The sequence below is a fragment of the Pipistrellus kuhlii genome, unplaced genomic scaffold, assembly GCF_014108245.1.
Source record: "Pipistrellus kuhlii isolate mPipKuh1 unplaced genomic scaffold, mPipKuh1.p scaffold_m20_p_3, whole genome shotgun sequence".
In the NCBI taxonomy this organism is placed as follows: domain Eukaryota; kingdom Metazoa; phylum Chordata; class Mammalia; order Chiroptera; family Vespertilionidae; genus Pipistrellus; species Pipistrellus kuhlii.
Genome location: NW_023425529.1, coordinates 101,037,628 through 101,057,171, shown reverse-complemented (window position 1 = coordinate 101,057,171; position 19,544 = coordinate 101,037,628). Strand labels below are relative to the sequence as shown.

Sequence of the window (19,544 nt, the reverse complement as noted above, 5' to 3'; positions counted from 1 at the left end):
CTTTGTTGTTGGTGTTTGCCAATTTAATTATAATGTGCCTTGGCATTGGTCTTTTGGGATTCATTTTGATTATGACTCTGAGAGTGTCTTGGATTTGTGTGGGTTTTTTCTTCTCTATCTTAGGAAAGTTTTCTGTCATTATTTCTTGAAATACGTTTTCCATGTCTTCCTCAGTTTCCTTTCCTTCAGGAACCCCTATTAGTCTAATATTGTTTTGTTTTTTATTGTCCCAAAGTTCCCTTAGGCTCTCCTCCTGCTTTTTAATATTTTTTTTCCAGAAGCTGCTCTAATTGGGTATTTTTTTCCATCTTGTCTTCTAGCTCACTGATGTGGTCCTCTGCTTCTTCTAGTCTACTCTCGATGCTTTTTTTGAGTTTTTTACAGTAGTGATGTCATTTTTTATTTTTTCTTGGTTCTTCATTTCCTCTTGGGTCTTACTCATATTGTCAAATTTGTCTTCCATTCTTTTTAGCCATCTTATGATCTTTACACTGAATTCTTGCTCTGGTAGGTTGCTTGCCTCTAACTCATTTACTTCCTTTTCTGGTGATGCCTGCTTTTCTTTCATATGTGGGGTGTTTCTTTTTCTCCCCATGGTCTCTTTTCAGGATGTCTGGTTATGTAGTTCTCTCCCTTCTGCGTTGATTTAAAGGCACAAAATACGGCACAACCAGTTACAATACACAATGCACTGAACAGAAATGTATTTGTGATATTAATAACCTCCAATAAAGGTGACCACCAGGGAAAGGCAAATTAGGGGCTTAGAGAGAAAGAAGAATAAAAAGAGAAGAGGGAGGGAGAAAAATAAAAAGAAAGGGAAAAAAAAGAAAAAAAAGGAAGTGTCAAAATGAAATTGGGAAACAGGGAAAAAGAAAAGAAAAAAAAGGGAGAGGAGACAAGAAAGAGACTGAGAGAGAAAAGGGGAACAAACTATATATATGGGAGAAGATTTTAATAGAACAACCACTAACCCCAGCAATTTCCTGGAGATTAATACAAACTACAACTCCCACTAATATCCAGCAAAGCAAGGGGAAAAAGAAGTAAAAATCAAACAAAAACAAAGCAAATAAAAAATACCAAGCAACAGCAACAACAAAAGAATAAGCAAAATAATCTCACTAAAAAGCATAAAAATGCAATCTAATCAACATTCATGTAAACAGCATCAAGAGGACAGAGAGGAAACAATTCTTTTTTTTTTTTTTTGCTAGTTAATACAGCTTACAGAGGGGTGTGTATGCTCTTGGGACAGGGGATTCGAAATTAGATATATAAGTAGGGTAAAAATTTTAGCAGGGGGTAGACAGAAAGAGTAAGGAAAATCTAAAGCAGGAAAGGGTTAAGATAAACAGGACAGCAAAAGGGGAAAGGTTAGGAAGAGAATGATGGTGTAAAGGTGGTGTTGAGATAAGGTTAAAGGATGCTAAAGGAAAGATGAAAATAAAATGAAGAATACTAATCACAATGTAAAATAAAGAGAAAATAAAATGGCACTTAAAAAAGAAAAAGGAAACAAAAAAGTTAAAATAGCAGTAGTAATAATGCTGATTGAACCTAAAAATGTAATAATTAAAAAGGTAAAATCAAGTGAATAACAAAGGAAAAAATTTGTTTCTTAAGTAAAAGATGCAAAAAAATGAAAATAAAATAAAAAATTAGCAAAAAAGTGTGCAATAGTGAAGGCCGTTTACTTCCTTCGTTATTCTGTTTGGCACACCTGTTTCTCAGTCCAGACAGTATTGCAGTTCCCTGCGTTCTGCTGCACCTCAGTGTTGTAAGCTAGTCCTTAGTTTTAAGTTGGTGATTTCTTAGTTTCTTGGTTTTTTATTAAATAAAACTAATAATAAACACAGTCAGTTTGTACTCCAGCCCCTAGCTGGCAGTGTTTCTGGATTGATGTCCCCATCTTTTGGGCTGTTTTAGCCCTCTTTCTCTATGGCTCTGAATACCAGTTTATGAAAGTGGGCTGCCTGGGAGCTGGTTCCCAGATGGTCTCTCCCTGCTCTGCTTCCCAGCTTCCAGAAAAGCAGTTTCCCCCTGCCATCTCTCAGGGCCGGTCAATCTGGGTGGTCTCTTCTTTGTAATCAGAAGCAAAGGGTTGCAGGGGATCAAGGCCAGGTGCATGACCGGCCAGTCTACAAGCAATTACAAACAAACTTCATACCTTTCAAACTCCTGTGTTCTCCCTCCGTGTCAGATCCAAATGGGTTGCTCCCTAGAGAACCCCACTATTAGCAATCTTAAGGACTCCTGTCCACTCTCACGGATCATGCCAAACCCAACAGTGGGGGGCTTTTGTGGACACAGATTTCCGTGGTCCTCTGGGTCATGCAGCTTTTGTCTCTGCTGCCGGCTTCTGTCTCTGCCCCTGCAGTGGCTGCAGCATTTGCTGCCACAGCCTCTGCAGCTGCCATCTCAGCTGCCGGGACCCAGACACCCCACATTATCACCGACAAAATCCAACCTTTCTGTGGAATCCGCATGTCCACACCAACCGGGCCCCACAGCTGCTCAGTGGTCTCCACAGTCATGGCCCTTTCAGGTCTTAGACAAGATCCTTAGTTGTCGCCTTAACGTAGTTGTGAGAGGCAGCAAGTACAGGTGTTTACTTATGCCAACATCTTGTTGACCGCTGTGCTTTGTTTTCTAATTACAATCAATCATTTTTTCCTTGAAGTAATTTTAGTAACATATCTCTGCCACTATTTTTAGATCTGTGACAAATCATATCTTCTGTAGAGATTCAGAAATATTTTTATTGAATAGTTCTCATAAAAAAACTGCTTTAATGACTATATTAACAGTTGTTTTATCTCAAGACTTGGCTCCATTTCATACAGAAGGGAAATTAAGTTTATTATACCAATTAATCAACCAATGAATGCTAATCTTATGCCTCTATCAAGAAGTCATTTGCTATTATTTGGAATGAACCCACATCTTTATAACATCTTCCTCATATGATCATTTAATCTTGAATTTTCTTTAACAAACTATGGTCTTTTATTGTGAAACTCCTGTTAAAATGAAAATAGTTCCAGTAGAGGTATACACAGATCAAAATTCACATCAAAGTAAGAATACAACTGATAATATATTTCTTTCCTGCAAAAAAAGTTGTTCTGTTATACAACTGAAAACCCTGAAGGCATTCATTCTGAAAAGAGGAAAGGCACAAACATTTGAGAGATGCTAAAGACAATTTTATCTGTATTTGCAAATCACTATGGATTTTCACAGACTAGAAAGTTAGTAGAATTTTCCCCAAAAGTTTTCTATCTTGGACCCTATCTTTCTAGTTGTCCAATTACTTGAGTTCCAGTGAGAAACAATTGCAATTGACATCCAAACTACACATAAAATCAAATTATTCATAAAAACCATAGTTTGCTGTACATACACTTGTTTAAACTGTGTTTGTGTGAACTTTCTACAGTTCAATCCAGGTTGTAAACGTAATTGTTTCCAACTCAGTTATCACTATTTTTTTTATGAGCTAGGAAAAAATAAGCGAAGCCTTCCCATATAGTCTTGAATTCCACTAACATAGCCTGGGTATTTCAAGTTATGGAGGCACTGGAATATATATTTATTGAATAAATGAGTGTGAAGAAACAAAGAAACCAAAAAGCACAAGAAAGAGCAGAAACAATATGGTAAAATGATCTGATAAATAAACAATCCAATTATAACAAAAATATTCTTCATCAGTAAGTATTCAACTGCTATAGGCTTTACATATAACTAATGATTCTTCATTTGTGATAGACTGTTTCACATAGTAAGATATAGCATGAAGTCAGGAATGCTTAAGAGAAGTGATGACGGTTGCATACAGACAACAGTGTGGTGATAGCCAGAGAGAAAGGGCTTGGGGGCTAGACAGATTGTGTAAATAGGGATAAAATGAGGACAGAAAGAAATTGCTTGAGTTCACGGGTGCAAGATTCAGTATGCAGATGATGTATGAGTTGTGTATGGTTTTGAGAACCTATGTTATCCTAATAAATTCAATTAATCTTAAAAAGTGGATTTTCTCAGCTTAACTCCACTAATGGTGTGAATACAAACGACTACCTGGGGTTTCTCTCCCTTCCTGTTCATTGCATCAAGATCTGTGGTGGTGTAAAACATTACTTGAAAAGCACTAGTGTTTTATTGTGTTTGCTTTTACCATCTGGTAAAAAATAAAAGGATTGTCATTATGTGGTACTCTAGTAAAATCTCTCATTTCACAGGATATATGTGTGTAGGTTTTAATCAGAGTAGCTCCAGGTGCATAAGTAGTAATTACTCAATATAAGTCACCCTTGGATTTATCACCAAAAAAAATTCAGATCATGCTCTCTATATAATACAAAGCAATTTTTTTTGTATCTAGAGTTTATTCTACCCAGAAAATTTGAAAGGAATTCTGATAGAATAAGGTAGAATATTTAAGCAAAACAACTACTCTTGTCTGAATTATTCAGTTTAAGGGATTTCCCCCCTGTAAATAATGGCTTTAGCAGAGCTACTTAAATAGCTCTCCCAGTATTTCTAAGTGAGACCTTATTTTAAGAATAGAGATAAAAGATTTAAGGAAAGAGGGTTTATTTAAAAACTACTGAGGAGAAGAAGCCAAGTGAGACCCAAGATGGTGACTGGCAAAAAGGTTGGGAGGGAGAGTATGTGAGAGAGTGAGGGAGCGATAAAAGAAGTGTGCAGACATGTGGTGTGTGTGTGTGAGTGAAATAGGGACAGTTAGATACTGCATGTCTTCCAAGGAGCTGCCAATCTGGGCAGTCAGATGGTAAAACATTGCTGCCACCACAAACACTCAGGGGAGGACACCAGTGGCATCTTGAAGAACAGAACTGCTTGAGACTAGGATCCTAGCCTCGCCACCACCAAATCTGGTCTCAGACGCAAACTGAGATCCTACAGCCACTCGGGTAAAAGACCTGTGACCACAGCTGCAGACCCAGGGACACCAGGACTCCAGGCACCCCAGCCGCAGATTTCTGTGAATCACAAAGCCAATCCCCCTCCCTGTAGGCCCAGTGTGGCACAAGAACTGCCAGATCCCCCTCCCTGTAGGCCCAATGTGGCACAAGAACTGCCACACAATCAGGCTTTCTGCCCACACACAGCAGCTGCAGCTCTACCTGAATTTGAGCCTTGGTGTGTGAACACAGGAAGTTTGTTTCCCATGACCAGGCTCTGCGCCCAAGCAGGAAGGCTGTGCTGAATTTGAGCTTAGGGACACGAACCTGGGGAGTTTATTTCCCATGTCCACAACCCTCCATCCAAGCAGGGAGACTTCACTGAATTTGAACCTGGATGTGCGAGCTCAGAGCATTTGTTTCCCGCTACCAGATCCCACGCCTACGCAGGGAGACAGCACTGAATTTGAGCCTGGGGGTGCAAATCCAAGGAGTTTGTTTCCCAAAACCAGACCCTGCACCCAAGCAGGGAAGCTGTGCTTAATTTGAACCTGGACGTGAGAACTTGGGAAATTTGTTTCTCACAACCAGACTCTGTGCCCACACAGGGAGGAGCTCAGAATTCAAGCCTGGTACATAGACAAGGGGAGTTTGCTTCCCGCAGTGCACACTTGCATGATCAGACCCCAAACCCACAGTGGGTGGCACTTCCACCTGACTTTGATTCAAAGCAAACACATACAGAAGGCTGTTTTCCACAGGGCAGGAGTGAACCTCCTGCCAACAGAGCAGTACTATGAAACCCAATCTCCCTAGCAGATCAGGGACCCTAAATCTCTACACAAGAGGCAGCAATGAGCACCAGTGACAAGACTCTGTTTATCATTGTGTCCACCTGGGATCCCTGATTCAGTATATTCACACTAAGAACCAGTGACTCCAATTCTTGGCGCATACAAACCTAGGGACCCTGATTCTCAGCGTGAGGCTGCAACAAGCAACAGAGATTCTGATATTTGATTTATGGCACAGACACTGGGATCATCTGACTCCTGACATGCATTAAGGGACTTTGATTTTTGGCACACTCCCGCAGGTTCTGTTTCAGCATGGCACAGGCAGGGTCCTTTATCCTAGGTGCGCACACGAGGTCACACTAAGCGCCTGTGACTCTGACCCAGGGGGAGCATGGCTCCCACCAACCCACAGCAGCTGCACATCTTTGTGTCAAAGCTCTTCAGTGACACTTGGGGGGGGGGGGTGTGCAAAACTCTCACTGCACATGGCCCAGGACCCCTCAACTCGACATTTGAACCTTTTGGTGATAGTCAGAATGGTGAGACAATGAAACAATCCCCAGAGAAAAGAAAAGGAGGAATTGCCAAGAAAGGAAATAAGAGAAACAGAAGCATGCAACATGACAGAAAAATAACTCAGAGTAATGGTGATACAGTTAATACACCGGATGGATGAGAAAATCAATAACATATGAAAAATCCAGCCAGTTCTCTAGCCCCCTACCTCCATGGACGTTTATTGCTGATGTTGCTGCTACTCCCACTCCAAGTAGGGACATTGCTTCAGTTGATTTTGAGTCCCCGAGGCTGGCTGTCAGAGGACTCTGCCTAAAGGAGGAATCCTTGAAATGTTTTTGCAGCAAGAAAGCCCATGTGCACAACAATCAGATGTGCATTCATATTTCTCTAGCATTTATCCACCAGCTTTACAAATTTTTATTGAACACTTTTGTGAAAAAGGAACATCTTTACGTAATGTTTTCATTTTTTTATCCTCAAAGCAACCCCAGAGACTAGTAATGTATAATATATCCGGTTTTATAGAAGAATATGCAGTCTATGAAACACGCCTAAAGCTTTCCAGCTAATAAATGTTGGAGTCAAGTTGGGTAACCTGAAATCTTTCCTCCTCTATACCAACTATCGCATTACACAGATAATGTGTGCAAAATAATGAGGTGTCATCTAAATAAATATCTTGTTAGGTTTCCTCCCATATCGTAGTCTGCTTTAGTGAAGAGAAGGAGCAGCTGGGTTAATTCCTAGGCAGCAACACCCAGAAGAGCTTTCAAGAGAAGTCTTATTTTATATAAAAATGCTACTAGATCACTTATAGCAAAGATATTCTCCAAATGAATCCATCTTAAAAGGAACAAATCAGTAAATTATATTCATATTTAAAGAAAGAGGTCCTAAAATATGTTAGCATTTCAGGAGATGAAAATAACTAAAGAAATTGGCCAGCTTTTCTTATCACACAATATTCCTAACCATCTGTCTCATGTGTTTGGTACTTAAAATTCTCACTTAGAAAAATCGAATACCCAGTTTATACCTTGTGAGGAAAAGGGAAAAGGATGCCTCCTTTCCACTGCCACAAGTTCAAATTTACAACATGTGTAGTGTGGGTGGCTGTGCTTGTTTCTCAAAAGAAGATATAATTGCACACACAACCAAATAACCAAACACAAGAGGAAGATGTGTGTGGAAGATAGGAGTAAGATGTTAGAATAATTTAATTACTGTCAGGTAATTTTCAAGCTGCATGGGGAGGAGAGGGAGTTTCTTGAATAAGATCTATTAGTCAGAAAACAATTTGAGTTTTTATCTCTGCTCATTTTTTTCAAATAAACCAAAAAGTTTTCAACAATTTTACAAATTTTAGGTTGCTATATGAATCAGCTGTTATTTGCTCCAAGTTCAATTAAGACTTTCAAGGTCAATAAATTTCACTCTATTCTGTGACTATTAACTGCATATTACACAATGAACACTGGGAGAACTATTCATTTAAAAAATAATAACAACTCTCTATTCTCCTCTGAATAGTATGTGCGACCCAAGATTCAGATGAAAATTATGGAAATTAGTCAACTACTTCTGTGATTTTGGAGAAGAACAGCTCATCCTGTAGAAATAATAATGAAAGTTTAAGTGACTATTACAATAGGAAAGAGCGGCTTTAATGAGAGAGAGAGAGAAAAAAAAGAAGAGAGAGAGAGAGAAGGAGAGAAGGAGAGAGAGAGAGAAAAAAGAGAGAGAAAAGAGAGAGGGAAATCTTCTTGCTAGATCTTGTGGGCAATGCCCTACTTTAGTGGCCTTTGAGTTTGAGGGTTGTACTTGCATATACTACAGGTAAAGCACATGGAAGGCTTGGTCTGTGCATTACACTGAAAATGTATAGGAGTGAAAATGGTAACCATAGGACCTCATGATGTACACTAATCTGTCAGAGCTCAGAGGCCAGGAGAGGAATAATACTGAGAGAAGAGGTTTCCATGTGCTGAAGGCACACACAACTGTGAGCCTCTGCAACAACAGCATTCCAAGCTTGGGTAATAGTTTGGAGCTGGTATCAGTGTAGATATGATAGCTACATGACAGTAACAAAAGTTGCAGAAGCAATAATATTCTAGAGAGCTTAGGAATTGACAGCCTTAGAATAGCAAGGACCTATCATGTAGAAAGAGATCATTTGGGTCATTCAGACAGGCCTCAGCTAAGAAAACATATGAGGTTGAGTTCAAACATCTTCAAAATGACAGCCATACAAGTCAACTGAAAAAGTCCTGAATCTTGGAGCACTGACTCTCTTCCCTCATCCTCTCTATTGCCATCTTCAAATCCCACCCATCCATTCGACTTTGAACTTGAATCCAATTGAAGAAGAAGGGAAAAATGAAAAGAAGAAAGAAAGAAAGAAAGAAAGAAAGAAAGAAAGAAAGAAAGAAAGGGGACTTTGTGAGATATAATAAACACACCTCACCCTGTTAGCTGTCAACATAATCACAATGTATTATACTAAAGTGATATCATATAACTAGTTAGAATACTGAGGCCTGTGAGCATCTCTGAATGAAAACTACAATTGTCATTTTGACACACTACAGGATTTATTATACTATATTCAATATCCTATCCTAATATGCTAAGTGTCCAATCATTTGGTCATTTGTTCAACCAATCAAAGAATAATTTGCTAATGATATGCTAAGGCTTACTATGATGTGCACTGACCACCAGGGGATAGACACTCCAACTGGTATGTTAGCTTGTTGATGGGGTTCAGCTGATTAGGACTGAGCAAGATAGGCTGGACACGCCCTGGTGCCTTCCCTTGGTCCCTCCCTACCTGGCCAATGTCCTGCGTCCTCTCCTCTGCCCCACCAGCCCTGATCATGCACCGGTGGGGTCCCTTGGCCTGGCCTGCACCTTTTTGCAATTCAGGACCCCTCGGGGGATGTCTGAAAGCTGGTTCTGGCCTGATCCCACAGGTTAGGCTGAGAGACTCCACTGGTGCACGAAATTCATGCACAGGGCCTCTAGTTTACTGATAAAAGTAAACAGTTATAGCATTACAATTAATGGCATTGTTTGTGAGTAATCAGATTAAGGTATTAGGTCCAGTGAATTAGTCTTTGCATTCCTTCTCTTAGACACAGCACAATAACATGCTTGCTTACTTGGAAAGCTCCCATTAGTTAGAGAGAAATGCTTGGGCTGAGTCAAATCCCTTGGTTACAAGTAAATCATCACCACATATGAAGCAAGAAATATAGAACGCTAAGAAAATGCATTTGATAATGAAGCACAGTGAGCCAAAATTAGCCAATTATTGGCATTACTCTTCAGCCCCAAAGGATGCAATCATATTTTACAATGTAGTCAGGTGGTGGAGTGGACACATTAGATCCTTCTCCCAGCTTTCTCTCCAGCTCATGTGAATTTAAACAAACAGGTTTTAAGAGTTCCCCATGTTTCAGCCTCTCTTATACCTTTTATAAAATTTCAGATGTAGCCATTAATAGTAATATTTATAAGTTCATATGGGTGGCAAATTTGCTGGACAATAAGTTTTTAATGCTAGAAATAATGTTTTAATTTTCTTTATATCAACTGAGCATAATGCTTGATGCATTAGGTATTTAATCAATGTTTGCTAGACTATTTTTTTAAATATATTTTTATTGATTTTACACAAAGAGGAATTGAGAGGGACAGAGAGTTAGAAACGTCGATGAGAGAGAAACATCGACCAGCTGCCTCTTGCACACCCCCCACTGGGGATGTGCCCTCAACCAAGGTACATGCCCTTGACCGGAATCAAACCCGGGACCTTTCAGTCCGCAGGCCAACATTCTATCCACTGAGCCAAACCGGTCCCGGCTGTTTGCTAGACTATTAACAATGAGAAAACTAAATTGTGAATGAGCCCGCTTAGTCATTAGCTAATTAGCCAGGCTTTCTTCTTCCCACTGACACTATTAAAACACAGGGATGGAAATGACTAGCCTAAGATGACGTATAAAATCACAGGAGAAAGCCTGGTGTGGTATTTTAGCCCATGGAGCCATGAGCCTGCACAGTTCCTCAGATGTCTATACTCTCCTCCAAACAACACAAAGAGGAAAATAACTTTCTTAAATTCTCAGGATTCTAAGTTCCACTTATTTCTGTTACTTGCTTTTAACAGATATTGCTTAATTACCAAAAATCAGTGCTGAAATTGAAGAGATGTTTCATTTTCTTCCTAGAAAATTGTAGGAATCATTATGCCTTGGGTAGATAAGTAACTAAAATTCTGTTTATCCTAAGAGCATACGGCAAACAAAGGTACTGAGGCACCATTCCTAAAGGACTATGGAATCCTGTTTCTGTCCTCTAGTGACTTGCAATCTAACACCTGAAGGACTAGAAAAAACACCTATATTTTTCATTAAAAAACAGATAAAAACATGTTGGATTGCATAGGCTCTGGAATTAAAAGAACTGGGTTTGAGACCTATCACTTACTAGCTGTGAGACTTTGTGAAAATCACTTAACCTATCTGATCCTCAGTTATCACCATTACTAGAGGCCCGGTGCATGAAATTCATGCACTAGGGGGTGGGGGTGTCTCTCAGCCCAGCCTGCATCCTCTCCAATCTGGGACCCCTAGGGGGGTGTCCAACTGCTGGTTTAGGCCAGATCCCACAAACCGGCAGTTGGACATCCCTCTCACAATCTGGAACTGCTGGCTTCCAACTGCTCGCCTGCCTGCCTGATTGCCCCTAACCACTTCTGCCTGCCAGCCTGATCACCCCCTAACCACTCCCCTGCCCTGATTAATGCCTAACTGCTCCAATGCTGGCCCAATTGCCCCCAACTGCCCTCCCCTGCTGGCCTGGTCACCCACAACTGCCTTCCTCTGCCAGCCATCTTGTGACAGCCATCTTGTGACCATATGGGGTGGCCATCTTGTGACCACATAGGGGAGACCATCTAGTGGCAACATGGGTGTGGCCATCTTGTGACCACATAGGGGAGACCATCTAGTGGCAACATGGGTGTGGCCATCTTGTGACCACATTTGGGCAGCCATCTTATGACCACATAGGGGAGGCCATCTAGTGGCAACATGGGTGTGGCCATCTTGTGGCCACATGGGGTAAGTCATCTTGTGACCACATGGGAGCTACCATCTTGTGTGAGGGCATTATGGTCAATTTGCATATTACCTCTTTATTATCTAGGACTAGAGATCCAGTGCATGAAAATTCGTGCACTGGAGGGGGGATCTCTCAGCCAAACCTGTTCCCCTCATGGTCCGGGAGCCCTCAGGGATGGGAGGTGACCCAATTATCACGGGAAGGCAATGCCCCCATCATACCTTTGTTGCTGGCACTGCCAGCAGCACAAGCTTCACCTGGCTCTGGTTACCTGAGCCTCAGGCAGCTCTGAATGACTGGGCAGCCAACATCCAAGGCTCACCTGCACCTCAGGCTGGCCCTGGGCAGCTAGGGGGCTGAGGGTAGATCCGGCCACACCATCCACACCATGCACCTGCTGCTCATCCCCCCCCACCACCACTGGGCTGAAGGACTGGGGGACTCACTCTGGCAGGGCTGAGAGGACTGGGCACTGCCATCTTGTGGCTATGAGTGCCACCATATTTTTGATGGTGTGATGGTCAATTTGCAAATTCCATCTTTGTTAGATAAGATTTCCATCTCCCAGCCTTACCTTAAGATCCACATGAAACCAGGTATGTCCCAAAAGGCTCTGTAAACCGTAACACAAATTATGCATCGTACTCAGTATTGTTTTTAAGATGATTCTTTCTGTATATTTATAAGGTAGAGATGTAAACTGTAGGAAAATGCTCAATTTAGAAACAATAATTTGGAGAACTGTAACTGTAAGTTGGGAGTGAATTCCAGTGCAATCTGGGTGCACAGAGATTTCTGTGCACACCAAGAACATGTTAATATCTTTCTGTACAATGATGTTCACTAAAATATAGGCTTTCAGTTCTGCAGCCTCCAGTATCAGAGTGATTTTTTTACACCTTAAATTGATAAGAATTGATATTTTATCAATGTCAATCATACTTAATTTTTTTATTTAAATTTTTAAAATATATCACAGAAGCAAGTAGAGCTTTTTATTCAGATCTAAAAATCTAAGGATAAAATCTTTCAGATGTGCTTATGGGAAAAATAGTAATATTGGTAGAAACAAATAAAAAGGCTGGAATGTCCAAAGTGTGAAGCTCAACACAAAAACAAACTTTAAATGGGTTTATGCTTTCCTATAAAAATGTGTGTCTTCTCTGTAAAATATGTAATTTTTCTGACATTTAAAAAAATATGTTTTATTGATTTTTTACAGAGAGGAAGGGAGAGAGATAGAGAGCTAGAAACGTCGATGAGAGAGAAACATCGACCAGCTGCCTCTTGCACACCCCCTACCGGGGATGTGCCTGCAACCAATGTACATGCCCTTGACCAGAATCGAACCTGGGACCTTTCAGTCTGCAGACCGACGCTCTACCACTGAGCCAAACCAGTTTTGGCAAATTTTTCTGACATTTTTAATGGCTCAATTCTTCTAGTCATTAAGAAACAGCTTTTTATGGGTTTAGTACTTTTTTATTTGGAATAACTGTTTGTTTTTTATGGAGAATTACTATACACAGTTACCATTTATATTTTGGTTTCTCACTTTTCCCCTGCAGTTGGGCTGCTGGTGTAATTTTGTTAAATAACCATTAATTTTCTTATATTTTTCTTCTATTCCTCTCTATCCATCTCTATTGGTCCTTCCAACTATTGTGGGTCTTCTGACACTGAAGCAATTGCATCGTCCTATCTCCTGGTTTTATCCAGCTGCATCTGCAGAACCACACACAGAGGGAGTAATTTAAGTCCTAAACAGATTTATGCTTCTCTAAAGATGAGGTAACTTCTCCTTTCTGAACTGCCATCAAAGAGAGTCTGTGGCCATGGAGAGTCAGGTTCAGTTCCTGGCTGGATACTGTGAAGGTTCCTTCCTCTGAGCAGTCTGTTTCCATGGAGACAGAAACTTACAGAATTACAACCAGGTCAGTTAGGGACCAGGAGCAGCAGAGAAGATAACAAGAATTCAACAGATAGAGAAAAACAATAAACACCAACAGGAAACTCATTTGTTTGGGTGGGAGAATTTACCTTATAGCTGATTTTTTAAACTTTTCCTCATCTAAAAAAAAAAAAAAGAAAAAAGAAAAAAAAATGAAGACTGGCCTTAAGTGACTAAAGATTTAGCAGTTAATTTAATTACATATATAATCTTTGGGGTCCAAATGTTCTATAATCATTTCAATGTTTATCACTGTGGACTTGCTCAATTTTCATTAAGCAGCAATAGTGAGAAAGTAGTTGATAATGAAAAGTGTTGTCTTCACTTGGCAAATCATTTAAAGCCCTCATCATGTCGCACACATGAGACGGTCTATTATGTTCCTGGCTTTCTCTAGCATCCCATTAGTTCCAGAGAGTGATTTCTAGTGATCACATTTTAGAAGTTGTCAGAAACTTTTTTCTTCTTTTGTTATTTGTCACCAAGCAAGAGTAATCTTGTAATGATATTGTGCATTTCAACATGTCCTTTCAGAATGAGTCTTTAGGGAGAACTTCAATTTATGAAAATTAAGAAAACAGTCTGCTACTTTCCACAACATTAAAACCATAGGCACATGGCTTTGCATCAATAAAACTACATGGCTGTAATTCCTGCAGTGGAGTCCATTATGCCCCACAGAGGTTATGTGTCATCACTGCGTATCAATGCAAGTATAGTATTATTTGCATTTGCCAATATACTGACTTTACAGTTATCAGAACATGTAATTTGTTAACATTTCTAAGAACTAAGGAGTAAAAGGACTAATTAGAAAAGATCAACACAGTCTCAGCTTTGCCTCTGAGCAGTTCTATTACATGCCATATGTTGGAAAAAGCCAGTGTGCTCAATAGTACAACTTCAAAAAAAAAAAATCAGGAATGTGTTCATTTTGTTATTTTTCACCACTAATCAGGATTAACCTTTCTCAGGAATATTGTTTTTTTTTTTAATAAAACAGTGAATAATAAGTAATACAGGAAAATAAGCTAGTAGATGAGGAACATTTATTTAAAACCTTCTGTCCTTAGAGACCAAGAGTGACTTCCCACTTGGACTTGAACAGCAGGTGTGACTGCCAATTTCACAGTAGTCAAAAGTGAAATAAAAACAGTGGTCTCAATCACATTCCCAAGGGAATGTTTTTTAAAGAAATACCCTTTGATACAACTCCTTTTAATGATATTGCAGTGATGTTCTGTTACATTTTTAAGAATTCCAGGATACAGTACAAACCTGTGATATTTTAAAAATATTCCAAGAGACCTAGTAATTCATTTTACTATAATGCACTCTAACAACCAAGACCTTAAGATTATCTAATTTTTGTTCTCAATATTATAGTCTAATTTAATGCATGATTATTAAAATTAGTTTTCTGTATGGTTTGAGTCAAGTAAAAAGATCTGCATAGTCTAAATACAATTATCTTGCCCACCTGAAGTCCTGCTAGAGAGTCCATTGTAACTTCTGACTGTATTTCAAGGAGAATGCAAACTTAACCTTCTATCTTTAAGAATTAATTTAATTATACTAGTTTTAAAAATGCTTGATAACCTAGCTGGCATGGTTCAGTAGTTGAGCATTGACCCATGAGCCAAGAAATCATTGATTCAATTCCCAGTCAAGGCCCAGGCTCAGGTTGCTAGTTTGATCCCCAGTAGAGGCTGTGCAGGAGGCAGCTATTGATGATGTCCCTTTTTCATCATTGTTTCCATCTCTCTCTCTCTCTCTCCCTCTCTCTAAAATAATCAATACAAACATATTTTTTAAAATGCTTAGCTGAATGAAGATCCTAGAGAAAATATGACCAGAATAGACAAAATAGGTAAATAGATAATGAGATTAAGGGAGATGAAAAGATAAATTTTGCATTTATTGAATACATACTACTAGTATGTGCATGGAATTGAGCACTTCCCATGCATTACATTTTTAAAATTCTCAGAATAAATTTTTACCACTCTTATATTACATAGTATTGGATAGGTTGCATAAACTAAATTCTGGCTATACTGATGAGAGAATAGAGCTGGGGGTATGAAGAAAAGTCTGAGAAGGCTCACTGCCTAACAAGTTCAGGACAGTAATAAATTAGGTGTCAGAGGACAAAGCTCCAAAGGCAAATTTCATGAAAGGATAGCAAATGGGAATAATAGAATCTTAATACGAACTTTTCTTGATTTCATGATCATGTTTAAAGCATTTGAAAAACTGGGGAAAAGTGGTTTACACAGAGGAAACTACAAGTGCCTTTCAATTTTCAGACACCTCAATAACAGTAGTAAGATGCTATTAGGGGTTTATTGTAAAAATTAAGTGGGACAGAGCTTGTGAGTGTGGGAAGTGTATGTATATAAGTGTAATGTATGAGTGTGTATATGTATGCACATGCCAGTGTAACATGCATATAAATGAGTGTCATATGTCTGTGTGCATCTGCACATTCAACATATTATTGTTTTATGATTATCTATTTATTAACCTGGTAAAATAACCAACTCCACTTAACCTACCTACCTCCTCTTAGCCTGCCTCTGAGACGAACATAGATGTGCTAACTGTACTCTTTTTTTATTTTAGAGAGAAGAAGAGAGAGAGAGATCAGGAAGAGAGAGAGCTGTATGTATCAGGACAACTGATGTATCAGGGCAACTCTTTAACCAACTGGGCTCTTTTTAAAATTCAGAATAGATACTAAAATGTCAAGTAATTTTAATATGTTCCCCAGACACAAATTCTCCTCATTCTCTAAGGTAGGGGTGTCGAACTCAATCAGAGAAGGGGCCAAAATCTAAAATCCAGCCTAAATCGCGGGCCGAATGGTTTACTGAACAGTCATAAACTGTCATTGTGATGGAAACACAGCAGAGTGCAGTGATGACAGCGCGATGCGGGCCACATTGCAAGGCCTGGCGGGATGGATTTGGCCCGCGGGCCTTGTGTTTGACACATGTGCTCTAAGGGATCCATTTAACACTTGCTCATCTGTTTTCTGACCTCCAGTACTCCCTCTAACCCACTACAACTTTTAACTGTTGACCTCACCTCATATTTCCTTGAAAAGCCAGATAGAATTATATAAAAATTCTCTCCTTCTCCCAGCATCACCTATACCTGCATTTCCTCTCATATGCTCTGCCTCTCTTCTTGCTGTAGTGGAAGAAGTGCTTCTCTTACCATCTGTGCTGTGAATCCCATTCTCTATACTTATTTAGGACTTCTGTGACTTTTTCCTGAATTGTTAATGTCCTTCCTTCTCATTTCCATCAGCACACAAACATGTGTTAGGCTCCCCCAACTTTAATAAGTATTCCTGTGATCCCTTCCATCAACTTTTCCCATTATGCTTCTCCATATCACAGCAAAATTTATGAGCATAGTTTTCTAATATTCATTACCTCTATGCTTTCACATCCAGTCATCTCTTTGACCCTATCAGTATTGCTTCTGTCTTTCCCTCCAACCCAACAGAACTGCTCATAACCAACCATCAATGACTTCCATATACCAAATAAATTCTTCATCTCTCTGACCTCATTTTATTCTCTGAACAGCTTCTTAAAAAGTAAACACTTTTTTCTCCTTAAATTATTTTTATGCATTGGTCTCCATGACACCAACTCTTTAGGTCTCTTATTACCTCATTGCCCATTTGTTCTTAGTTCCTTTGCTGGCCACACCTTGATATGAATAAAAAACACACATAATATGCCAAATTTATAAGATGTTAGAAAAGCAGTGTTCAAAGGGAAATTTATAGCTGTAAACACATAATAGAATAGAGACCTCAAATTAATAACCTAACATTACAAATAAAATTATAGTAAGATAACATAGTTGAAATGGGTAATTTACTAGAAGCACATGAACTACCAAAATGTGGTAAAAAAGAAATATAAAATCAGAATGGACTTGTAACAAACTTACAGAGTTATTAATACTAAAACTTACCACAAAGAAACGCCTAGGCTCAGGTAGACTTCATTGATGACTTCTACCAAATATTTAAAGAAAAATCAATAACAATCCACCTCAAATTTTTCCCAAAATATGAGAGAACACTTCTCAATTCATCCTGTTTATTATGACCAGTAAAATATTTCTACCAAAACCAGAAAAAGATAATGATATAAAAGGAAATTGCAACCAAAAATATTTTATAAACATAGATGCAAAAATCCCCAACATAATATAAGCAGACTAAATTCAGCAACATATAAAAATTATTAACCATAGCCAAATAAGATTTATCCCAGGAATTCAAAATAGGTTTAAGATAAGAAAAATAATCAATGTAACACACCAAATAAAAAAAAGACAAAAAATAACATAACAATCTCAGTGGATGCTGAAATAATTTTTTACCATCCATTGAGATGAACATGTGACAAAATTCAACACCCTTTTACAATATAAACACTCAAACTAGGAATAAAAGTGAATTTGCTCATGATAAAGAACAACAAAATCCCACAGCTAAAATCATACTTATGGTGAAAGACTGAAGGCTTTCCCTAAAATAAAAAAACATGACTAGGATGTTTGCTTTTGTATCTTTTATTTCTATTATATTGGAGGTTCCAGTCAGAGCATTTAGGCAAGAAAAGAAATAAAAGGCATTCATATAAGAAAGAAAAAAAAAAACTGTCTCTATTTGTATAAAATGTAGGCTGGCATAGAGAAAAACCTAACAAATCCTCTAAAGTACTAGAAGAAGTAATAAATGACTACAAAATTTCAGGATACCTAATCAGCACATAAATATAAAGAGTAATTATTTCTATATATAAACAGTGGACATGAAATTAAACAATTTCATTTATAATAACATGAATAAGAATAAACACCTTAAGAATAATTTTTCTTTTTTAAAATTTTATTGTATTTTTTAAAGTATTACAAATAGTACATATGTCTCCTTTTTTCCCCATTGACCTTTCCCCAGCCTCCCAGTTTCTTGCGCCTATTGGTTATGCCTAGAAGTATGTATGCATACAAGTCCTCCACCCACTCCAACCCTCACCCAGCCTTCTTCCTGAAATTTAATAGTTTGTCCAATGCTTCTCTTCCCCTGTATCTCTCTTTTTGTTCCTCAGGTTAGTTATAATGCTATTTATTATCCATAATGACTGAGATCATGTGGTATTTTTATTTCATTGCCTGGCTTATTTTACTTAACTAAATTCTCTCCAGGTCCATACATGATGCTGCAAATGATAAGAATTCCTTCTTTTTTAAAGTAGTGTAGTATTCCATTGTGTAAATGTGTCATACTTTTCTAATCCACTCATCTGCTGATGGACATTGAGGCTGTTTCCAAATCTTAGCTATTGATGAATTGTGCTGCTATGAACATAGGGGAGGATATATGTTTTTTGATTGGTGTTTCTGTTTTCTTGGGATATATTCCTAGAAGTGGGATTACTGGGTCAAATGGCAGTTTCATTTTTTAATTTTTGAGGAAATGCCATACTGATTTCCACAATAGCTGCATCAGTCTGCATTCCCATCAGCAGGGAAGGAGGGTTCCTTTTTCTCTTAATTCTCTCCAGCACATGTTGTCTGTTGATTTGTTGATGATGGCCATTCTGACAAGGTGAAGTGGTACCTCATTGTTGTTTTGATTTGCATCTCTCAGATGATTAGTGACTTTGATCATGTTTTCATGTGTCTCTTGGCTTTCTGAATGTCCTCTTTCTATTCAGGTCCTTTACTCATTTTTTGATTGGGTTGTTTATCTTCCTTTTGTTAAGTTGTATGAGTTTCCTGTAAATGTTAGAGATTAAACATTTATCAAAGATAACATTGACAAATATGTTCTCCCATGCAGTGGGTTTTCTTGTATTGATAGTTTTGTAGATGGTTTCTTTTGTGTGCAAAAGCTTCTTATTTTGATATAGTCCCATTTGCTTATTTTTTCCTTAATCTTTCTTGCCCTGGGATCTGTAAAGATATTGCTATGACATATGTCTGCAATTTTGTTGCCTACAGAGTCTTGTAGGATTTTTATGTTTCCAGTCTTACATTCAAATCCTTTAACCATTTTCAGTTTGTTTTTGTGTATGGTGTATGTTGGTGATCTAGTTACTTTTTTTTTTTGCATTATCTGACCAAATTTCCCAAGACCATTTATCAAATAGACTGTTTTGACTCCATTGTATGTTCTTACCT

General features: G+C 38.5%; 1 pseudogene; it reads left to right on the top strand.

Annotated features, from left to right (window-relative positions):
* The first annotated feature begins 6,213 nt into the window (after positions 1 to 6,213).
* LOC118729602 overlaps positions 6,214 to 19,544 on the top strand; it is a 34,030-nt pseudogene continuing 20,699 nt past the window's right edge.